Source organism: Hibiscus syriacus, unplaced genomic scaffold (assembly GCF_006381635.1).
Source record: "Hibiscus syriacus cultivar Baekdansim isolate YM2019G1 unplaced genomic scaffold, ASM638163v2 tig00111138_pilon, whole genome shotgun sequence".
Lineage (NCBI taxonomy): Eukaryota > Viridiplantae > Streptophyta > Magnoliopsida > Malvales > Malvaceae > Hibiscus > Hibiscus syriacus.
In genome coordinates, this window is record NW_024062995.1 from 187,358 (window position 1) to 210,298 (window position 22,941).

General features: G+C 36.5%; 1 pseudogene; it reads right to left on the reverse strand.

The window, feature by feature from the left end:
• Window positions 1–2,463: 2,463 nt before the first annotated feature.
• On the reverse strand, window positions 2,464–21,724 carry LOC120154644 (annotated as a pseudogene).
• Between the last annotated feature and the right edge of the window lie 1,217 nt (window positions 21,725–22,941).

Genomic DNA, 22,941 nt, shown 5'->3' on the forward strand with positions numbered 1-22,941 from the left:
TCGGGACATATGTACTGTTTACCTATGTTCTTCGGGACATATGGACTGTTTACCTATGTTCTTCGGGACATATAGACTGATTACCTAGGTTCTTCGGAATCTATGGACTGGTCCTTCGGGACATTGATCGAGTTGTGGTGACAGCATAATGGTGCACAACCTCAATGTACTCACATACCTTAAGTTCTCAAAAGTATACATGGGCTAATACATGGTCTTTACAGAGAGTAAATAAATAAATTGATTTGCTACTATGTATGTTTTGTTGTGAAGTAGTATATGTGCTCCATGGTATGTAGAGAAATGTTCGATATATATATATATATTTATACGATAAAAAGGTATTAAAAGTACTTGTATTATCTTATGTTATCATGTCTACTGAATTATATGCGACACGATTGAATTCATAAGATTGAATGTTTATATTTATGAGAAATGTATTATTATTATTATGTTTTTGCTTCACTAAGTCTATGACTTAGTGTGTAAGTGATTTACACGTAGGTACTGAGAAGCAGAAGGATCAAAGCTAAGTTCATAGTAACAACATATCTCTGCTCAAAGACCAGATCAGAAGTAAATTACACAGTATGTATTATTATGTGATAAATAGGTTGGCATGTAAATAAAGTAGGTAAATTAGGTATTTATGCTCTGATTGAGTTTTGTAATATTTTAAACATATTTATATAAGTACAAATGCAAAGAAATGAACTGTTAAATTTTTACGAGTGTTATGTACAATTTACGAAAATCACTGTAGCAGGTTACTGTATTACTGTTCATATCGTATTTCACCGTTCATAAACACGTTTTATCTCAAAATTTTATACCAAACATAATTGAATAATACATGATTGTATTTTCTTAATATAAATTTAAATGTTCAGTTATTTTACAAGAATAAAGGTTTTGAAAATGTCAATGTGACATCTCGGACTCGTATCCAGGTCGGGTACGGGTTGGGGTGTTACAATGCCCCTGAATCCAAGATCCATGATTCAATCGGACTGTTGACGATTAGAATCATGGCATCACCTGTCTCCTCTGTCACGTTGGCAGAATCCTGTGCATCGATATTTTTCTTCAGTGCGCGGCAATCTCTTTTAAAGTGACCTTTCTTACCGCAGTTATAACAGGTAAAATCTTTCTTTCCCGTTATTGATTTTCCCCTTCTGGATTTTGATCTGCTACGATTTGAATTTCTTTCTGAAGTTATCCCTCTAGATTCCGTGTGCAAGGCTGAGGAGGTTGATGTTTCACCCGATTCTCTCCGTCGAATTTCTTTGCTCAATACCAGATCCCGAACATCGTCGAATTTTAATTTATTGTTTTCCGACGAGCTGCTGACTACTGTAACAGTAGCACTCCAACTGTCTGGTAGAGATAATAAGAGAATTAAAGCTCAAACTTGATCATCAAATTCAATTTCCACGAAACTTAACTGGGTTGTGATTGTGTTGAGTTCATTCAAGTATTGAGACACTGATGCCCCTTCCGCCATCCGCAAATTGAACAATCGCCTCATCAAATGAACTTTATTTGAGGTCGATGGCTTCTCATACATACTAGAGAGAGGCGCCATAAGACCCGCCGTGGTCTTTTCCTTTGCTATGTTGAAAGCAACATTGTGGGATAACGTCAGTCGGATAACTCTGAGGGCTTGTCTGTCGAGAAGAGCCCAGTCTTCATTCTTCATGCCCTCTGATTGTTTTCCTGAAAGGGGTTGATATAGATTTTTCTGGTATAGAAAATCTTTGATATGCATCTTCCAAAAGCCAAAGTCCGCACCATCGAACTTTTCAATTTTCACCTTCCCTTCATCTGCAGCCATCGCTGCCACTCGAATCCGGCTTCGTTTGGATCGTTTTTGACAATTCTTGCGAACCACCGTGTATTAGAATACCTCCGTCGACAAATTCGTATCGCCGACAAAATTTTTACTATTCATGAAATTCACTATTCACATAAATAGTAATGAATAGTAATCTCACAAAAAATTGACAAAATTCATAACCAAAAGCTCTGATACCAGTTGTTGGGAAATAAACGAGTACAAGTAATTTCCCTATAACCAGATTAGTGAGAATGCGAAATAAAAACGGAAAAATAATACCCGAAAAATTGATAACAGAGTTCATCAAATTGTGCCTACGTCTCCGGACTGCTGCAGATCTTTTACTAAGAGAGAAAATTTACAGGTGTTTACAAAACACTCACTACTCACAAGAAATATTCACAAGAAAGCTCTCTAGTATTAGGAGAAAGAAATGATTTGGGATGATTTTAAAGCTAAATGGGTTAGGGTATTTATAGTTGAAGCTTAAGGACTAATCTTATAAATACCCTAAAGTCCAGTGACTAATTATAATTACCCCATTACAATTTTTCAACAAACATCTACCAAACTTTGAAAAACCATTTTTCAAAGAAATATTTACCAAACTTTGAAAATCATTTTCAAAGTTGGTTGCCAAACTTTGGACTTTTAACACCTACCATGTCAGGCATTATACTGAACCTACTCGAGCTAGCAACAGAATCATTTTGCTGCTGAACACCCGGTGTATTTCTGGCCTCACTACTGGAGACACCACCCTCTAGAGAGCTCAACACATCACCTTGCAGCCTTCTAGGGTTGGTCACAATATGAATGGCTTGTGACCGTTGTCCTGACTCCTGATATTACAGCAGACTTTAAGTTATTATTACTTCCTGCAAGTGGAAAAATAAACTCGTTAAACACTACATGTCGCGATATAAAAACACGCCCATCACTGGCAAGGCATTGATATCCTCTATGTTGAGGACTGACACCAAGATATGTGAATGGCTAAGATCGAAAAGCCATTTTATGTTGCTGAAAAGGCCTTAGATGCGGAAAGCACAAACAACCGAACATCGTCATTTCTTTATAAACGAGTTTTTTCCCGAATAGCTTCTCATAGGACGAAAAATCTTGAAAGACTTCAGTTGGAAGTCGATTGATAAGCTGAATAGCAGTAACAACTGCATATGACCAAAGCTTAAAAAGAACAGATGCTTGACCCATCAAAACCAAGGCTAGCTCAACTATATGTCGGTGTTTCAGTTCAACTACACTTGGGGGAGGGGCTTAATAAAATATGGCAGGTTGTTGAATTGGTGGGAGAGAGTATATCTAGCGGGACCAAATCGGCGGGACGATGAAAAGTTTGCATCTGCCTCAATTGAAAAACAAAATTTTCAAATTGATTCGAAGGCATCGATATTCAAGAGTTTCACTATCCATCCTCTTACAATTAATAAAAACCTATTACATTGTTCATACAACCGGATATGTGTCGAAATTAGAAGTATAAATGGTTTATTTCATAATATGTCAATGGTTGACAGCTACGGTAGTGTCGCTACTAGGGATGGCAACTCAACCCGAATCCGACGGGTTCCGACCCGACCCGACCCGATCGGGTCGGATTTTTTTTAAAAAAATTCGGGTTCGGGTCGGGTTTTTTTAAATGCACTGTTCGGGTCGGGTCGGGTCGGGTTTAGGGTAAAAAAATCCGACCCGACCCGACCCGAAAAATATATATAATTTTATCTTATATAGTTAGGGATAATTACAATAATATCCCTCAATATATAATTTTTTTCAATTAAGTCATTATTTTCATTGAATTAATTTTTTTTTTATTATTTCGGGTCGGGTCGGGTTTCTAAGTCATATATTCGGGTCGGGTCGGGTCGGGTCACGGGTGGAGAACCCTTTCTTCTCGGGTCGGGTCGGGTGGCCCAAAAACCCGACCCGACCCGACCCATTGCCATCCCTAGTCGCTACCTATATTATTATAAATGTAAACTTGATTTATCTTATAATTTTAAAATAAAAAAAGGTTTACATAATGTAATTTATACGATTTACCATTTCAAGAAGGAGCTACCTATATTATTATAAATGTAAACTTGAATTATGTTATAATTTTAAAATAAAAAAGGTTTACACAATGTAATTTATATGGTTTACCATACCAAGAAGGCGATATCTATATTATTATAAATGTAAACTTGATTTATCTTATAATTGTAAAATTAAAAAGGTTGACATAATGTAACTTATACAGTTTACAATTTTAAGAATGCACAACTTGTATTGTTATATATATATATATATAAACATTTTTCATGTTACATTTTAAAATAAAAAGGGTTTCACACATGAGAAGTAAACGATTGTCAATGACACACGGTGCTACTTGTATTTTTACAATGAAAACCTGATTTATCTTATTTGTTAATGTTAAAATAGGTTGGGATCATATAATCTTAACGGTCTACATTGAACTAATTTCATAACCTAATACGTTTTCATTAGAAACTGCATTACTATTATCTTACTATAATGCAATCGGTTTTATAATTATAAAACAAAAAGGCAATCAAGGATAGAGCTACCTATATTGTTATTGTGTAACAAGGTTTACTATAACTTCTTAAAGAAAAAAACCAGTGGTTGCAGCTTCATCATTTGCCTCCCAAATCTAAGATGAAAACCCCCCAAACCAGTAACGGTTTCATGGATCAACCAATATCATTTTCGGTTTGCACTTGTGGATATTCGGTGGATTTGCATACATCTTGGTCAACTGACAATCCAGGAAGAAGGTTTTTTGGATGCAAGAAACATGGGAGCTCATTTCGACATTTTTGCAGGTATTTTGCTTATTATGATGAGCCCGTAACTAAGAACTACTACACGTTTAAAAATTATTATTAACGGGCTACTGAAAAGAATCAAGGTTAACGATAGACGAACTAAGAACGAGAAAGTATTTTGGGTTATTACTTTAATTTCTTCCATTTTAGTTGTGTGGTTCAGCAATGTTTGATTGCAGGTTCAGTAAGGTAGTAATTGTACGCTTATTTATCGTAAGAGCACCAAATTCCATCTTTCGTGTCGCACTCATGTTTTGAAACTCCACTCTTTGTTTAACGCCAGATCTGGTCAGTATTACGGTTGACTGCAATTTTTTTGTGAAGTATGTTCAACATGAATGTAAAGTTTTACCCAGAAATACAAAATTTCATCAGAACTTATATTTAATGTATCGCTATTTCGAGTTAATTTTCTTTAAATTCCTTTTCGAATTTAAAATTATCAAAGGACACAACCAACAGCATCGATACATGTACAGGACCTTATTTAAAAAAATCCATGCTTAATATATCAGTCTATTACAGTAAAGTTTATATTTTTCACTTTCACTCCCATTGCAAAAACATTTCGAAATGACAAATATCTAGACATACTTTACTAGTTTCGGTACATATCGAACAGTAAGATTTCCTCTACCAGTTACAATTTTGGACTTTATGCCACAAGTATCAATATCTAAGAAATAACGTATACTTATTTAATGGTTCGAAATAAAAGTAATCGATACTCATGAAAATAATTTCAATATTATCCTTCCCAATTTTATTTTAGTCTAAGTGATTTAACAATACCTCCGATCTTTTAACAATAATAACGATACCCATAGATTATTTAAATTTCCAAGAATGGTTTCAATATTAAAAAAATCAATACTTTTGACATAAGTTCTGATATGAAATGTGGAATACTTCATTACTTGATGTATCAGGTTATGCTGGTTTCGGACTCCCTGCAGTAAAGTATTGACAACTGTCGTTTTCGATGTCAAAATAATACCTTATTCTCAATCAATAAATAAAGGAAATACGTAGTATAGAAAAATAAGGGTCGATTCTACATGGACTTAGAAAATCACAATTTAATGTTTGAATGGTTTTAACCATGCGAAAATAGTAAAAAGGGGGTTTGTAATATGAGATTAAAATGGTAAAAATAAATAAAAAAACAATTTAAGTAAAAATAAGAAGATGAAGATTGTGAATAAATACGGTAAAAGTAGCCTCAAGCTTCGCTTTGATTCAATTTCCTTTAGATCATCGAATAAGATTTTCTCTTCGGGATTCACGTCGGTTACTTTGTCTACAAGGGCTATCCTTGTGACTCTATCTTGTATACCGAATACCCAATGCAATCTTTGATTCCGGCTTCGGTAGTTGATTCTAACAACATCTATTATCGTAGATCAAATACCGTTTAAGTTCGTGGCGACCGACTCGGATTGTTGTTTCTATAATCGTCAATTCCGATCTCAATTCCCTCTTGGCGAAGCTATCTCGCCAAGTGTGTTCCCAGGAAGTCGAATTGCTTTCTATAAGCCGAATCTTCCTCCCACACGTTTAATCGCAATAACTTCTTGACCAAAGTCAATCTTCGATTTTGAAAACTATTTTGATTTTGAAAAATAAGCGCAGAGATTGAGAGAGAGATTCTGAAGATATTAAGGGACCGTTTCAATTCTCCCGTTGGAATTGAATCATCGCGACAGCTCTCGGCTTATGAAAAGTTTAGCTAAGCATGACAAAAGTCATACTTAGCATAAAAATAAAACTTGAAAATAAAGAAAAATAAAAAAGAACTTGAAAAGGAAAAGAGAAAACTTTTATAAAAACTAGAGAGAAAAGAAGAATGTATTCTGAATGATCATTTTAGGCTTACCCCAAGTGGGTATTTATAGCCTCTCAAAGCCTAAAGGATAAACAAAGAAAATAATAAAATAATACAAAAGATAATTGTTTTTAAATTTAAATTCAAACTTAAACTAGTCTCCTAATGCAACTCTACTCGTCAATCTTCCAGAAGGCGTACGGAAGAAGTCTTCTAGAAACCGCCGCTGACTGGACCTTCTAGAAACTGTCACGTCATACCGCGTCGTGCCCATGTCTCCAGCCGTGACCAAATAATAAAAAAAATGCAGAATTCGCCCGTTTTGTCACAAATTCTGGAAAACAATGACCTGTACGAAAAGAACAACACGACCAAATCAACAGCAATAAATCCACAAAACCGAAGAAATAACGAGAAAATATTAACTATTCTGAACACTCATCAAATTCCCCCTCACTTATCTCATGCTTTTCCTCAAGTATGATTAACCAAATCAGTCAAAAACTTCATTAAACGTTCTTTGTCAAGTTTCATATTCAAGGAAGCAAGGTAGAGACCACAATAACTATTGAAGTCAAGAAATCAATCAACTGAACATCACCAATTGAAACAAGTCAAGTATAATTGTAATATCCATTCATTCATAAATCTCAATGCTCATAACTCAATACCTTACCGGGATTCACTCAAATCACTCAATGTGTTTGGGGTAAAGAAACGCTCAATGTCAGAATCTACACAGTATTACCATAAGCCTGTAAGTAAATCAAATCTCCACTACTAATAAGAACAAGATGCATAAATCAAAGGGTCTTTTATTGGTTGTAACGGGGCTTAGGTAAAGGTGGGGAAAAGGCTAAACATAAGACTAAATGTTCAAGGCAAGGAACTAACAAATAATAATCTCAACTCCATCAAAACATTAAGCACAACAAGATAAAAAAACAAAATATCAAACAACAAATTTCTTATCGAAATGCATTTTTCACAATTTTGTTGTTTTGTCTTGCATTTTTTTCACGTCTTTTTTTGTGTCCTTTTTTTCTTTCGAACAGTCTCTCTTTTTTCGAACAGCTGCTTTTTGTTTTTTTTTTCATTCAACATTTTTTCGATGGAGAATACAATGGTAAAAATTATTCACTTGCCCTGAAAATGGTAGAAAAGAGGGATAAAATAAAAAGGCTCGGGTTTATGAATATGGTGAAAACAAAGAAGCGGGAATAGGCTCAAAAGTGTTTAACTAAGGGAAAATATGCATGGGTAGGCTATTTAGTGGGGAAACGGAATGGTTAATCCTAAGGTGCCCAAATCATTTTTAAGCATCATGTTCATGTGTAATCTCGACAGTATTTAACATGCAGGTTCTAGAATACCAATGCCAAATTCGACACACTCAATCAAACAAAATGAGAGCGAAAATGATATGCTCGTAAAGGCTCAAATCTCACCAAATTGTTTCATGCATTGAGCTAATTATATTTCAACCAACAAAGTCATGGAATATCACAAAAATACCAACTTATCACAATTCATGCTATTCGCTATCAAGAATATCCTAACCTAAACAATTATGTGTTCCCAAGCAAGCATAGCATTCCAAAAAATTTCAACAAGACAAAGATAATTAATGAAATTTCCGACCAATTCAACCAACACATACTAGATTCAAAGCATAAAGATAAGCGAAATGAAATTCAATCCTACACTCTACTCCCCCTCACTTAAAGCGTTTTGCCTCAAAACGAGAAAAAAAAATTAAAGTGCAAGAGAAGGAACAGAGTACTCCCCGGATTTACTGTCGACCGGTCTCCTTAGAAGTGTGCTAACGTGCACCGTTACATGCTCCTAGGGGTAGAATTTGGCATTGTTCGGACGATAATCTCTCAATTCTTCGTTGTTTAAGTTTGAAATTCCTGCAAAATTAACTAAAATATGCTTAATCGGAAAAAAAAATAAAAGAAAAAATAAAAATAAAAATATAACGGAATTGAAAACAATGGGTTGCCTCCCATGAAGCGCTTTATTTAACGTCATTAGCTCGACGACCTGGTTCAGACTACAAGTTCTTCCAAGTTGAGATCTTCAATTAAGCAAACTTCGCTATTCGCATAATATGGCTTAACCCTGTGTCCATTTACTTTAAACCGAGTGCCCGAACTATCTTCAATTTCGACTGTGCCATGAGGAAATATTCCAGTTACTGTATAAGGTCCGTTCCATTTTGACCGAAGTTTACCTGCAAAAAGTTTTAATTTTGAGTTAAAAAGAAGAACTTTTTGCCCGATAGAAAAAGATTTAGAAACAATTTTTCGATCATGAAATTCTTTTGTTTTGTCCTTATATATTTTTGCGTTGTCGTAAGCATCTCTCCGAATTTCCTCAAGCTCTTGTATATGTAACTTTCGTGTTTCGCCAACCGCTTCTAGCTCCATATTGCACTGTTTTACGGCCCAATACGCCTTGTGTTCTAACTCGACAGGTAAATGGCACGGCTTACCGAACACAAGGCGGTATGGTGACATGCCAATAGGTCCTTTGTATGCAGTCCGATAAGCCCACAGAGCGTCAATCAATTTCAAGCTCCAATCCTTGCGATTTGGCTTAACTATTTTCTCAAGAATCATCTTGATTTCTCGGTTTGAAACTTCCGCTTGTCCGTTCGTTTGCGGATGATAAGCCGTGGCAATTCTATGATTCACTCCATACTTCCTCATAAGCACATCAATTACTCGATTGATGAAGTGTGTGCCACGATCGCTTATTATCGCTCTCGGTGTACCAAACCTGGAAAAAATACAATTCTTTAGAAATTGAACAGTAGTTTTAGCATCGTTGTTGCGAGTGGCCTTAGCCTCCACCCACTTCGAAACATAATCAACCGTAAGAATTATATAACAATTGCCAAAAGAAGAAACAAATGGACCCATATAGTCAAGTCCCCAAACATCGAATATTTCGTATATATGTATAGGATTAAGGGGCATTTCGTTTCTTCGACTCAAATTACCTGCACGTTGACAATTATCACAAGTTTTGCAGAACAAGTAGGCATCACGGAAAATATGAGGCCAAAAGAATCCGCATTCAAGAACTTTATGAGCAGTTCGTTTCGGTCCAAAGTGTCCACCACACGAATAAGAATGACAAAAATTTAAGATTGAGCTTACCTCGCTTTCAGGAACACATCGACGAATTACCTGGTCTGAACAATGCTTACAAAGATATGGATCATCCCAAATGAAGAAACGAGATTCTCTCTTAACGCGGTTTACTTCGGCTCTCGTTAAATCAGATGGTACCTTCCCTGTAGCTAAGTAATTAACTATATCTGCGAACCAAGGTATTGATGTTTGCGCCATCATCAAGATTTCCTCCGGGAATTCTTCACGAATGGGAGAATCAACCGCAGTGATTGGAAGCCGGCTTAAGTGATCGGCTACTAAGTTCTCACATCCTTTATTGTCCTTGATTTCCAAATCAAACTCTTGGAGGAGTAAGATCCAACGGATTTGTCGTGGTTTCGCCTCCTTTTTGCTGAGCAAGTACTTCAAGGCTGCATGATCGGAGAAAATAATAACTTTAGTGCCAAGAAGATATGATCGAAATTTATCTAATGCAAAAATAATGGCAAGTAATTCTTTTTCGGTTGTTGAATAATTTCGTTGTGCGGAATCCAGGGTGCGGGATGCATAAGCGATAACGTGAGGTTCTTTCCCGATATTTTGTCCGAGCACAGCCCCAACGCTTCCATCCGAAGCATCACACATAACCTCGAAGGGAAAGTCCCAATTTGGCGGTTGGACTATGGGTGTCGACACTAACTTTTCCTTCAATATGTCGAACGATTGTTGGCATTTTTGGTCGAAATTGAAGATTTTATCCTTCTGTAATAGCTCGCACAATGGTTGTGCCACTTTAGAGAAGTCCTTAATGAATCTCCGGTAAAAACCTGCGTGACCAAGGAAAGAACGAATTTCCCTCACCGAAGTGGGGTAATGAAGTGAACGTATGATATCCGTTTTCGTCTTATCTACCGCAATTCCTTTGGACGAAACAACATGTCCTAGAATCAAACCTTTATCAACCATAAAGTGACACTTTTCATAATTCAAAACAAGGTTAAATTCTAGGCACCGACGCAACACATTTTTCAAATTTAATAGACATTCCTTGAATGAATTACCGTAAACAGTGAAGTCGTCCATGAAGACCTCAATACCTTTCTCAACAAAATCAGAAAAAAATACTAATCATACACCTTTGGAATGTAGCAGGTGCATTGCAAAGTCCGAAAGGCATACGTCAGTAGGCGAAGGTACCGAAGGGGCACGTGAATGTCGTTTTTTCTTGATCTTCAGGTGCTACTGGAATTTGAAAGAAACCTGAAAATCCATCAAGACAACAATAATGAGATTTACCGGCTAATCGTTCTATCATTTGATCTATAAATGGAAGAGGAAAATGGTCTTTCCGAGTTAATGAATTCAACTTCCTGTAATCGATGCAGACTCTCCACCCATTTTGAACTCGTGTTGGTACAAGTTCTCCTTCAGAATTTTCAACTACAGTAACTCCAGTTTTTTTAGGAACTACATGTACCGGACTTACCCACTTGCTATCCGAAATTGGATATATAATATCTACATCTAGGAGTTTTTGTATCTCCTTTTTTACCACTTCCATCATTGGTGGATTCAGCCGGCGTTGACCCTCACGTGTTGGTTTTGCGCCTTCTTCGGTTTTAATTTTGTGCCTACAAGTAGATGGACTCAAACCTTTTATGTCAGCGATGGTCCATCCTATAGCCCCCTTGTTTTGGCGCAAAACCGTGATCAAGTCTTTTTCCTCCTCCTCGGATAACCCTTTTGATATGATTACTGGCAGAGTGTTGTTTGGTCTGAGGAAGGCGTATTTCAAGTGGTCAGGCAACTGTTTAAGTTCAACTTCGGGTGCCTGCAGAACGGAAGGTAAGATTTTAGAAGAAATCAAATTCAATTCTGTATGATCATAATTCACGTTCTCATCCTGACCCTCCAGCTCCCTGCATATATCAAAAGAGAAATTAGTCTTTAAAAATTCGTCAGCCAAAGGATCAATTGAGTCGACAGAATTTAAACTTTCCACTTTATTAGGATATCTCATTGCCTTATATACGTCAAATTTAACGATCTCACCGTCAAACTCCATAGTTAAAATTCCGCTTCTCACGTCAATTTTTGTGTGTGCAGTACTCAGGAAAGGGCACCCCAAAAGAATATCGGACGATGTGTTCGTGCGTTCATTCTCCATGTCGATTATATAAAAATCGGCAGGAAATATCAAGTCGTTTACTTCCACCAATACATTCTCCAAGAGTCCTTCAGGATAGATTACTGATCTGTCGGCAAGCTGTATCGAAATCTTTGTATCCTTCAAAGGATCGTTAGTAACCATTTTATAGATAGATAGAGGCATTACATTAATTGATGCACCAAAGTCACACATAGCTCGTTTAATCTCAACCTTACCAATTTTACAAGGGATTGCAAACATACCTTGGTCCTTCAGTTTGGGTGGTAACTTTCGTTGGAAAACGGCTGAGACGTTCGCTCCTAAGCTTACTTTCTCGACTCCGGTAAGCTTCCTCTTTGTCGTACAGAGATCCTTCAAAAATCGAGCATACCTTGGAACTTTTCGGATAACCTCAAGGAGAGGTATATTAACCTCCACTTTCCGAAGTACGTCTAATATTTCCTTTTCTTCGGTTTTTTTATCCTTTTTAACTAACCTTGATGGAAAAGGTGGTGGCACGTCATAGGGAGATGGCGTCGGATCGTCCACTTGTTCTTCTTCATTCTTATTCTGGGATCCTGCGTCATTGGTCTTCTTTTTTTTTTGGACTACTTGGTCCGATGGGATAGGTGGCGCTACTACTGTACCACTCCGAAGGGTGATGGCGCTAACGTTTTCCCTCGGATTCACTTCAGTTTGAGACGGAAATTTACCTTGTGACTCTAATCTCCCCACGGTTTGAGCCAGTTGGCTCAATTACTTGTCCATCTCTTGGAAGTGGGCTTCAGTTCGGGTCTAAAATTTCTCCTGGGAGAGTGCTAACCTTTCGACAATCGATTCTAGTGATGTCTTCTGCGGCTGTTGTTGTGGTGAAGGTCTCGCTTGATAGCCTTGATTCGGTCTCGGGTTCTGCGCATAACTGAAGTTCGGGTGATCCCTCCATGCTGGGTTGTATGTATTACCGTAAGGATTATAAGCTTTTTGGGGAGGTCCCGGGAAGTTTCCGACTACGTTAACTTGAGTTGTTGCATCGTCTTGAATCAGTGGACAACCGTCTGTTGGATGATCAGGCAATGCACATATTCCACATACTCGGTTTTGTCATGTCTTTCCTGCAACAAGAGAGTTTACGACTTCAGTTAACTTATCTATTTTACTTTCCAAGGAAGATGAACTTATCTCATGAACCCTTCGAGAAGGTTCATTATTTGCGCGGAACTATTGGGAATTTGCAGCCATCGTCGATATTAAGTCTCTAGCCTCGGTAGGAGTCATATTCACCAAGGCTCCACCGCTAGCAGCATCGATCATCTTCATTTCCAGGGGAGATAATCCTTCATAGAAGTATTGAATGAGTGTTTGTTCGGTTAGCCCATGTTGTGGGCAACTAGAACACAACTTCTTAAACCGCTCCCAGTAGTCGTAGAGCGACTCTCCATCAAGTTGCTTGATTCCAAGTATTCTCCTTCGTAGTTCACTTACTTTTGCCGCGGGGAAAAAACTGTCAAGAAAAAGACGAGTCATATTAGCCCATGTAGTAACAGAATTAGGAGGAAGATAAAATAACCACTCCTTAGCCGAGTCGCCTATGGAAAAAGGGAAAGCTCTAAGTTTTATTTGGTCCTCGGTTACTCTCTGTGGTGTCATGCTAGAGCAGACCATGTGAAATTCTTTGAGATGTTTGTGTGGATCCTCGTTTGGAAATCCGCGGAATGTAGGGAGGAGATGAATAAGGCCAGTTTTCAATTGGTATGGAGTTTCGCCTTGGGGAAGATCAATGCACATAGGCCCTTGTTCAGTGGGTGCCGCGGCTAACTCCCGAATAGTAGGTTCGGCCATCGGATTTGTATTACCAGAATTTGATCTTTCTTCTGGATCTAATTGTTGTCTCCTTCTTTCCCGAAGTGTCTGTGCGTGGAGTCTCCTAGCTTCAGCTTCGATCTCCGGGTTGTACTCCACTAATGTGCCCGGATTTGTCCTGGTCATAAATCAAAAACAAACAAAAATTAATAACTTTGGCGAAGTCCCCGGCAACGGCGCCAATTTGACAACTGTCGTTTTTGATGTCAAAATAATTCCTTATTCTCAATCAATAAATAAAGGAAATACGTAGTATAGAGAAATAAGGGTCGATTCCACAGGGACTTAGAAAATCACAATTTAATGTTTGAATAGTTCTAACCAGGCGAAAATAGTAAAAAGGGGGGTTTGTAATATGAGATTAAAATGCTAAAAATAAATAAATAAACAATTTAAGTAAAAATAAGAAGATGAAGATTGTGAATAAATACGGTAAAAGTAGCCTCAAGCTTCGCTTTGATTCAATTTCCTTTAGATCATCGAATAAGATTTTCTCTTCGGGATTCACGTCGGTTACTTTGTCTACAAGAGCTATCCTTGTGACTCTATCTTGTATACCGAATACCCAAGGCAATCTTTGATTCCGGCTTCGGTAGTTGATTCTAACAACATCTATTGTCGTAGATCAAATACCGTTTAAGTTCGTGGCGACCGACTTGGATTGTTGTTTCTATAACCGTCAATTCCGATCTCAATTCCCACTTGGCGAAGCTATCTCGCCAAGTGTGTTCCCAAGAAGTCGAATTGCTTTCTATAAGCCGAATCTTCCTCCCACACGTTTAATCGCAACAACTTCTTGACCAAAGTCAATCTTCGATTTTGAAAACTGTTTTGATTTTGAAAAATAAGCGCAGAGATTGAGAGAGAGATTCCGAAGATATTAGTTTCAATTCTCCCGTTGGAATTGAATCATCGCGACAGCTCTCGGCTTATGAAAAGTTTAGCTAAGCATGAAAAAAGTCATACTTAGCATAAAAATAAAACTTGAAAATAAAGAAAAATAAAAAAGAACTTGAAAAGGAAAAGAGAAATCTTTTATAAAAACTAGAGAGAAAAGAAGAATGTATTCTGAATGATCATTTTAGGCTTACCCCAAGTGGGTATTTATAGCCTCTCAAAGCCTAAAGGATAAACAAAGAAAATAATAAAATAATACAAAAGATAATTGTTTTTAAATTTAAATTCAAACTTAAACTAGTCTCCTAATGCAACTCTACTCGTCAATCTTCCAGAAGGCGTGCGGAAGAAGTCTTCTAGAAACCGCCGCTGACTGGACCTTCTAGAAACTGTCACGTCATACCGCGTCGTGCCCAGAGTCGTGCCCATGTCTCCAGCCGTGACCAAATAATAAAAAAAATGCAGAATTCGCCCGTTTTGTCACAAATTCTGGAAAACAATGACCTGTACGAAAACAAGCACAACACGACCAAATCAACAGCAATAAATCCACAAAATCGAAGAAATAACGAGCAAATATTAACTATTCTGAACACTCATCAAGTATCGACACGGATACATTGAATGAGTCCTAATAAAAATATATCACATTTTTTATAAGGTTCAATAAAGCAACGGTTAGTATCGATATTTTATGAAATTTTATCGATACGTTATGGACAACATTATTGTATGCCCCATTAAATGCACACACACCTAACATTGCACGCAGAAATAAATGTTGTAATTCAACTTCAATAACCACACATTAATACCCTTACCAAATTCAGGAGCTCACCGTGTGGTTTAGGTCAACAGGAAGCACTGACTATTGCATCCTAAAGTGAATAATATCAAAATCTGTTGTTCTTTTTTGGGTCACTTTTCCATTGTTAAATGGAAGTTGTTGCATCGCACATAGTTTCAGTTAATAGAGAATGTGGTGAATCAGTCTGTCGAGATAGTTATCAAAAGTTGGTAGGGGTTGTATTTTTGTCTCGTGATCATGCTTGGGATTTTTATCGAGCTTACGCAAAGAAGCGTGGTTTTAGTGCACGACACGGAACAACACGGCTAGATAAGGATGGCAACGTGAAGTCACAAGAAATTTGTTATTCAAAACAAGGGTTTCAAAAAATCTAAAATAAATAATGTTGATCGCCAACGCGCTCATCGGGATGTTACGAGAACATGATGCAATGCTAGATTAGTAGTGTATTCAACTAAAAATGAAGATCAATAGGTAGTGGGCAAGGCTAATGAGGAACATAATCACGAATTGTGCCACACGTTATGTCACCTTTTCTACGTTCAAATAGAGTTGTCACTAAGGTTGATTTGGAGGAGGCAACAACTTTTAAAGATGTTGGAGTGGGGATATCACAGGTCATGAATTATTTCACGCATCATCAGACAGGGGATTATCACAATGTTGGCTTCACACTAAAAGACATGTACAATGCACTTGAAAGAGATAAAATGAAGGAAATTATCCATGGAGATGTCAATGTTCTGATCTCCTACTTCGGTTTCAAAATGCAAGATGATCCTGGGTTTTTTATGACCTACTTAGTCGATGGATCGGGCACATTGCACAGTATAATCTGGGCCAATTCAACATCAAGATCAGACTACACTTGCTTCGATAACGTAATTTCTTTCGACACAACTCACAAGGATAATTTATATGATCGACTAATAATGCCTATTTTCGGTGTAAATCATGATCATGCCATAGTAGTTTTCGCTACTACTATCATCGTCGATCAAACAACTCAAACTTCTGAATGGGTTCTAAGTAATTTTGTGCAGGCCATGTTAAATAAAACACATGTTTCGGTTGTCACCGATGGAGATTGATCCATGCAAAGGGCAATCAAATCTGTTCTCCCTTATGCTAAGCACAGATGTTCATGGCATATGTCTCGGAATGCACAAGCAAACATTGGTGCATTTTCCAAGATTATGTCTTCTTGGTGGACAACTACTGAATTTGATAGAGAATTGCATTCACTTGTTTCTCAATTCAATGTGGAAAAACATCCATGGGTGATTGAGAAGGGAAATACTCGTGAGTTATGGGCACAGACGTACCTAACAAGTCATTTCTTTGCTATAATTCGGTTGGCGCTAAGCGCGAGTTGATGAATTCTTCGCTCACAAAAACGTTGGCTAATAATAAGACATGTAAAAGTTGTTCGTGCAATTGATGAATGAATCGACGAAATGATGATGAACGAGTTGCAGGAGGATTTCTTATGTTCAAAGACAAAACCTTTCTAAATGACTAAACTCACTGACCAAGAAACCCATGTTGTTGAAGTTTATACACGAGCATCGTTTCTTCTTTTCCAAGAAGAACTTCAACATGAGACATTGTACCGGCTTCAGGACACGGTTAAAATATCAGATGAATCTTAGACTTTTGTATTGCCAAAGTACAAGGAAAATAAGAAGATTGCTCAAGTTCGTTTTGACCATGTTTTAGAAAGCCTAACATGCTCTTGTCGAAGATTTGAAACAGTCAGGATTCCATGTCGACATCAACTGCACGTCCTAAAGAACAAGGATTACACATCTCTATCAAATTCATTGATTCTTAATCGGTGGACAAAGGATGCGAAGACTTCCGCCATGAGTTTTTTTTATTTCGATGTACCATCCAAGTTTACAGAAATGGCACGGTTCGCTTCTCTGCGTGCAATAGCAACAAGATTATACTACGCTGTATCAAAGACATATAAGTCCTTCAAAACAGCAATGGATCAAATGAAAAGACTAACAACACAATTTAAAGACATGTTTACTATGAAAGATTCATCTCAACATAAAAAAGACATACATCGCGTTTGTGACCCCCTCGAAAACAAGGAAAACGAAAAGAAGTGCCAAAGCAAAGGTCGGAAAAAAATTAGGCGATGTGGTTTCTTGAAAAAAAACGGACATAACAAAATTACTTGCCCATGATTGCAACTCTGATTACCAACGAGCTCACCACCAACACAGTCTGATTTCTTCAAAGATCAATACATGCGAAGTTCTCCGATTGTCGGAAATGATGAGTATTATATGAGTCAATCCGCATATATATTTTACTGTTATTAATTACAATTTTTGTTTCCCTTTCTAATTTTTTTACCATTACATATCAGGACAACGATGCATGTTGGAGTACCAAAAGTTTGGGTCTACATCTACAGTAACGGTTCTAACATATGCTACATTACGTCTACATTTGTATATTAACAACTTATACATTTCCTTCATGAACATGTATACATGCATTCAGTTACGTTTTAAGCATTTAATATATACATCCAAAATTAGTTCTCATTTCAAGTCAATCATACAACGCCACACCACTCCCTTCCTCTTTATCTCGTTGATACTCCTGTGCGGCATAATCGATGAAGGGCCTTTTCTAGTTATCTCGATAGCTAACGAGATCGGTTAATATCCTCATCCGATCCCATTCCCCCACATCCAATTTTTGCATTGTAATCCAATACAATACCGCAAATAGTTATTCACTTTATTAAATATACCAATTATGCAACGCCTTACCATGTCTTGTCCAAGTCCCAACAATTCAGCTTGCATCCTCCATATGACATGAACACCACAATCATTTCTGTTCAATTTAATATCTTGCCAACGTCGAATCAATATAGTTGCACAAAAATTAAAGAAAAGATTAACGAATTTCTAATGTCAGAATACCCGTTCGTTTCGACTTTCGGTTTTTCCTCCACAACTTTCAAATCTTTGATTCGTGTCTCTGGCATCCCCATTGCCTCCTGAAAATATTTAAACCAAATCATTTGTCCAATGATTTAAGTCGCATTGAAAGAATTTGTAACTAGGATCACCATCTAAATCTACACTACAATATGCATAATAATCAACAGTTTTTTACAAGTTACTAACCAACTTCCTCGCCAACTGTACTCTTACTTTTTCCTTGATGAAGTAAGAGTATCGTATACCCGTGCTTCCAACATAATCAAATCCATAACCACTAAATACCAATGGCTAGCATTGTCATTCACTGGACACAGGATCTGCGCAATTAAATCACAAACGTTATTTCACAACATATAATAAGTCTCCACAGTACATTACATTGAGCAATTAAAATTCATTCGTTCTTACCGTATCAGAGTTTGTAAACTTAGCATAGGACCTTAACACAGCACCAAAAACTTACGCAATATGCTTATAATCGACTTTTCAACTAGAAGCATCAGCTGCAATTCTATCTCGAAATCGTTACTTTTCTAACATCCATAACAGTATTTGTTAGATGAATTTCTTTAATTCAACTTACCGCTGTGTTGCAAGAAAGGTACCCAATCTTCAATGTCGTTGACCCTCTGTGAGAGTCTCGTACCAAGGTCAACCCGACCATATCAATAACCTAACATCGTGCATTACAAAAATGTTATGCCAAAATTGTATATCATAAATATGAATCTCCATAAACTACACAATTTCAAATCAAATGTTATCAACAAACCCCTGAGCCAACCCATGTTGTCGGTTTCAATGTCCCCACGTCTACTACTGTTACATGTTGCCCTTAAATTTCGACAACAACTTCACTGAATATAAATTACATTTAGTTATTCTTACACAGCCCAACCCCTAACAACTTATTTTAAAACTAACTTCAATTTCAGATACCTACCAATTTCGCAAATCAGAGTTCCAAATATAATCACAATAAGAATACTCCATTTTACAAATCGCCCTTGGTATTTTCACCTGCGACATTAAAAAAAAGAAATACTCATCGACAATACAACTAATGAAGCAAACAATTGTCATTCCCTTTTATGTTTGAAACAAATAGTAATCCCCATTTGCATGCCACTAACAATTCATGTCTCTACAAAAGTTCGTCATGGGTACTTTTGGTCCTAACTAATATTTAATCTTTCCGTTCTAACAACAGTTGCTTCCCACTAACCTTTGGCCCAGAACCCATAACCTACAAAATTAAACTTCAATTAGACACAATAGTACAACAAAGACAAATATAAACTTCACGTACTACGATTCATATTACCTTCTACTTTTTTAGCGGTGCAAGACACTTGGAATCAAATTCGTCAACACTGACTATATTAGGTGTCTTCAATCTAGCCGCAGATACCTCACCAACGTGATCATTTTTCACTTTTTCTTCTTCCCCCCTCCACTCCTTCGAATGACCGCTTCTCCATTTTACACATATCAACAATTTTATTGTCAATTGATACAAAACATTTCTTTGTCTCACTCATTTCTTCCCTCAGTTCCCTAAACCCCTCTAGACATTTTTTTTCTTAATTTCACCAATAGCAATAATCACCTCCTTCATTTCACTCCTCATCTTGTCAACTTCTTTTGATATCCCATCGAAACTGGCTTTATTCTTCTCACCAGACTCCTTCCCATTGAATTTCAATTTGTCCATCACTTCCTCTATTCTCATTTGTCTATCACAAACCTCTGAAATAGTTCATTTCATTTGCAGCAACTTATACATTATCGCATCATGTTTGTTTGTCCCAATATCATTCGAGGAAGTCCCCTTACAACCATCTTTTTCTCCAATGTTCTCATCCTCCACTGGAGCACCCTACAAAATTATAGTACACTGTTGAACGAAGTTATTTAATGATTCATAATAAAACCTAGATGTTATTACCTTTTCTTTTCTTTTCTTTTCCATCTTTCTGATTTCAGCTTGTTCATAATTCGCACCACCTCATCCTTACCCCATGCAAGGATGCGTGGAATCCCCTTTTTTTTGTAGGTCGAGACACTCACAGAATTTGACTATAATCAAACAATACAACCTAGATTCCAAAGGAAATTAATCAATTTAACTCTACAAATTTGTTCAATTAAATAAATATTTTAACAAAAAAATCTTCAACACTCAATTACCTCTAATATTGCAATGCAACCTTGCAAGTATATGTGTTTTTCGGGCTTTTGGAAAATCACTATTGCCACTATCAATTTATCCGCAACGAATTTCGCCCAGTTTAATTTTCCTTTCATCCCTTTGTCACATAGCAGCTTCAGATAGTCCGTTCTCAGGGATGTATCACCCGTTGGAGCAAGAAGTATTCCAAGAACGTACAACAAAACTCTCACCTTCAGACATCACCAACAAATTTACCGCTTTTAATCTCTGCCTTCAGCTCAGCTAATGTAACCTTTGGCTTGATATTATACTTCATGTTGTGTTCTTTCCAATCCTCCCTCTCAAACACTTCTTTAACACAAGTCCCTTCGTTTTTTAGACCCAACACAGCTACAACTTATGCAACCGCCACAGGAGAATGATAGCCACCAAACTGAAGCATGCGGTTTTCAGTATCAAATTTCTCAAACAACTCCAGATACAACTCCCAAGGAATTGGTTGTTCCTTTACCTCAATCAAACACTCAAATCCTAATTATTTAACAACATTGAGGCTTCCCCTCCCTTTCAACTCCTCCATCAACTCATACAATCTTATCAAACTACATCTTATGGACACTGCCTACATTTATTTAAAAACCAAAAATTGTGTTATGTTATGTTATACAATATATTTAAAAAATGTTATAGAATGGAAAATATTCGGAGTACCTTCTTCTCATGTCCACTCATTCATTCGTTATAAACTTATCTATGTTTCTCCTTCATTTTTACATAAGGTTTTTTCTCCTCTTTTCTCATCAACTTCTATTTCGTTGTCGTTTCCTTTCTCACCTATGATCAACGTTGCTTTATCAATAATGTTGATAACAATCCATCTCTATAACCTTCTCAATTCAATTCACATACAAACAGAACCAACCTTCTTATCATTTTTCGAAATTCCCTCCAAACGTCTACATTTCATCACACTGTAAACATTTCAAATTTCTCATCAATATAATTATCTATTATACTTTTAATCAATAAACACCTTTCAAACAAGTTGCAGACAAATACATGGTCACTTACTGAAAGTTCATATATGCACACATTGGTTTCTTCGGCCTTCCCTCTGTGTCAATCGTATCCTGGTCTTGAAAAACATCTTCTCCCTCTTCTCGAGGCATATTTTCCATGTCAAAACCTCCTATTTCATTCATTTCATCAACTGAATCCATCTTTTTCTTCTTGCTTTACATTCAATTATTACAATACAAAACAGATTTCAACAACAATTTTTGTTATAAACTGTTATGTAAATGTAACAGTAAATACTTCTCATGACTATTTATATCAATAACGGTTCATTACAGTCACTTATCATGTACAACTTATAAAATTATTTACAACCTAATTTCCCCCAACAACCTATAATATTCATTTCGTTTAGTTTACTAACAATAATCAATTCACATTCCTTTAACCTTAACAATAATCGGTCCTCAGTTCCATAGCTTTACCCTCTACAATAAACCCTAATCACTAAATCCCAAATAACTTAATTGAAGAAACAAACTAGGGTTTCAACAACGCACCTCTCTCTTCTTCAAATTGAGATTTCAGTTTTGTTCTTCTGACTTGATGTTTACTTCTCATATAAAACAGATTCTTGAGACGAACCCTTGCTCTGCTCTATGATTCTTGTCTTTACCGTCATTAAATGGCTTATGTTATGTGTAAATACTCGGTACTTTTCCATTTGTATCGAAATATGTGCATATGTCTGATACTTTTAAATACAATTCTTCATTTACTTCTTTTTACAATTCGAAAGTATCGATACTCGGGGAAAAACTTTCGATATAATCGGTTTCCAACTAAAAAAATTGTACTCATCGACCGGAAAAATTATACGTTACTTTAATGATATTGGTTGAAATTTAAAATTTTACCTTCTTAGTGTCACAACATTTTTAAAAAAACGTTATTGTTATACATTTCAGTAATATTTTAGGTTTCTACTATAAAAATTAAGCTCATGTTGCCCTCTTCCTTCACACATTGATGTTATAAGTTGGTCTCTATACTATAACCGGTTTCGCTCTGAACTATTATACAATTCGAAAATATCGATATTCTTCTAAGTGAGTTTCGATACTAACCGGTAACTTAACTTACCCGGTTAAGCCATTCTTTTGTTTCCTAAAATACATGAAACTTAATATATATATATATATATATATATATATATATACACACACGCTTAATTAATATTTCCGATAACGCTTAAGCTATTTCATTAAGTTCCTTTAAATATTTTCGGTTACGTTATTTTTTAGCCTTATATTACATTGCAGTTGCTTAGAATTCCCTATATTTTCCCCGTAAATTAATCAAAGAAATATCATATCTCATGTGTCTTTTCATCATTGTCATATGGTGTGACCCACCAAAT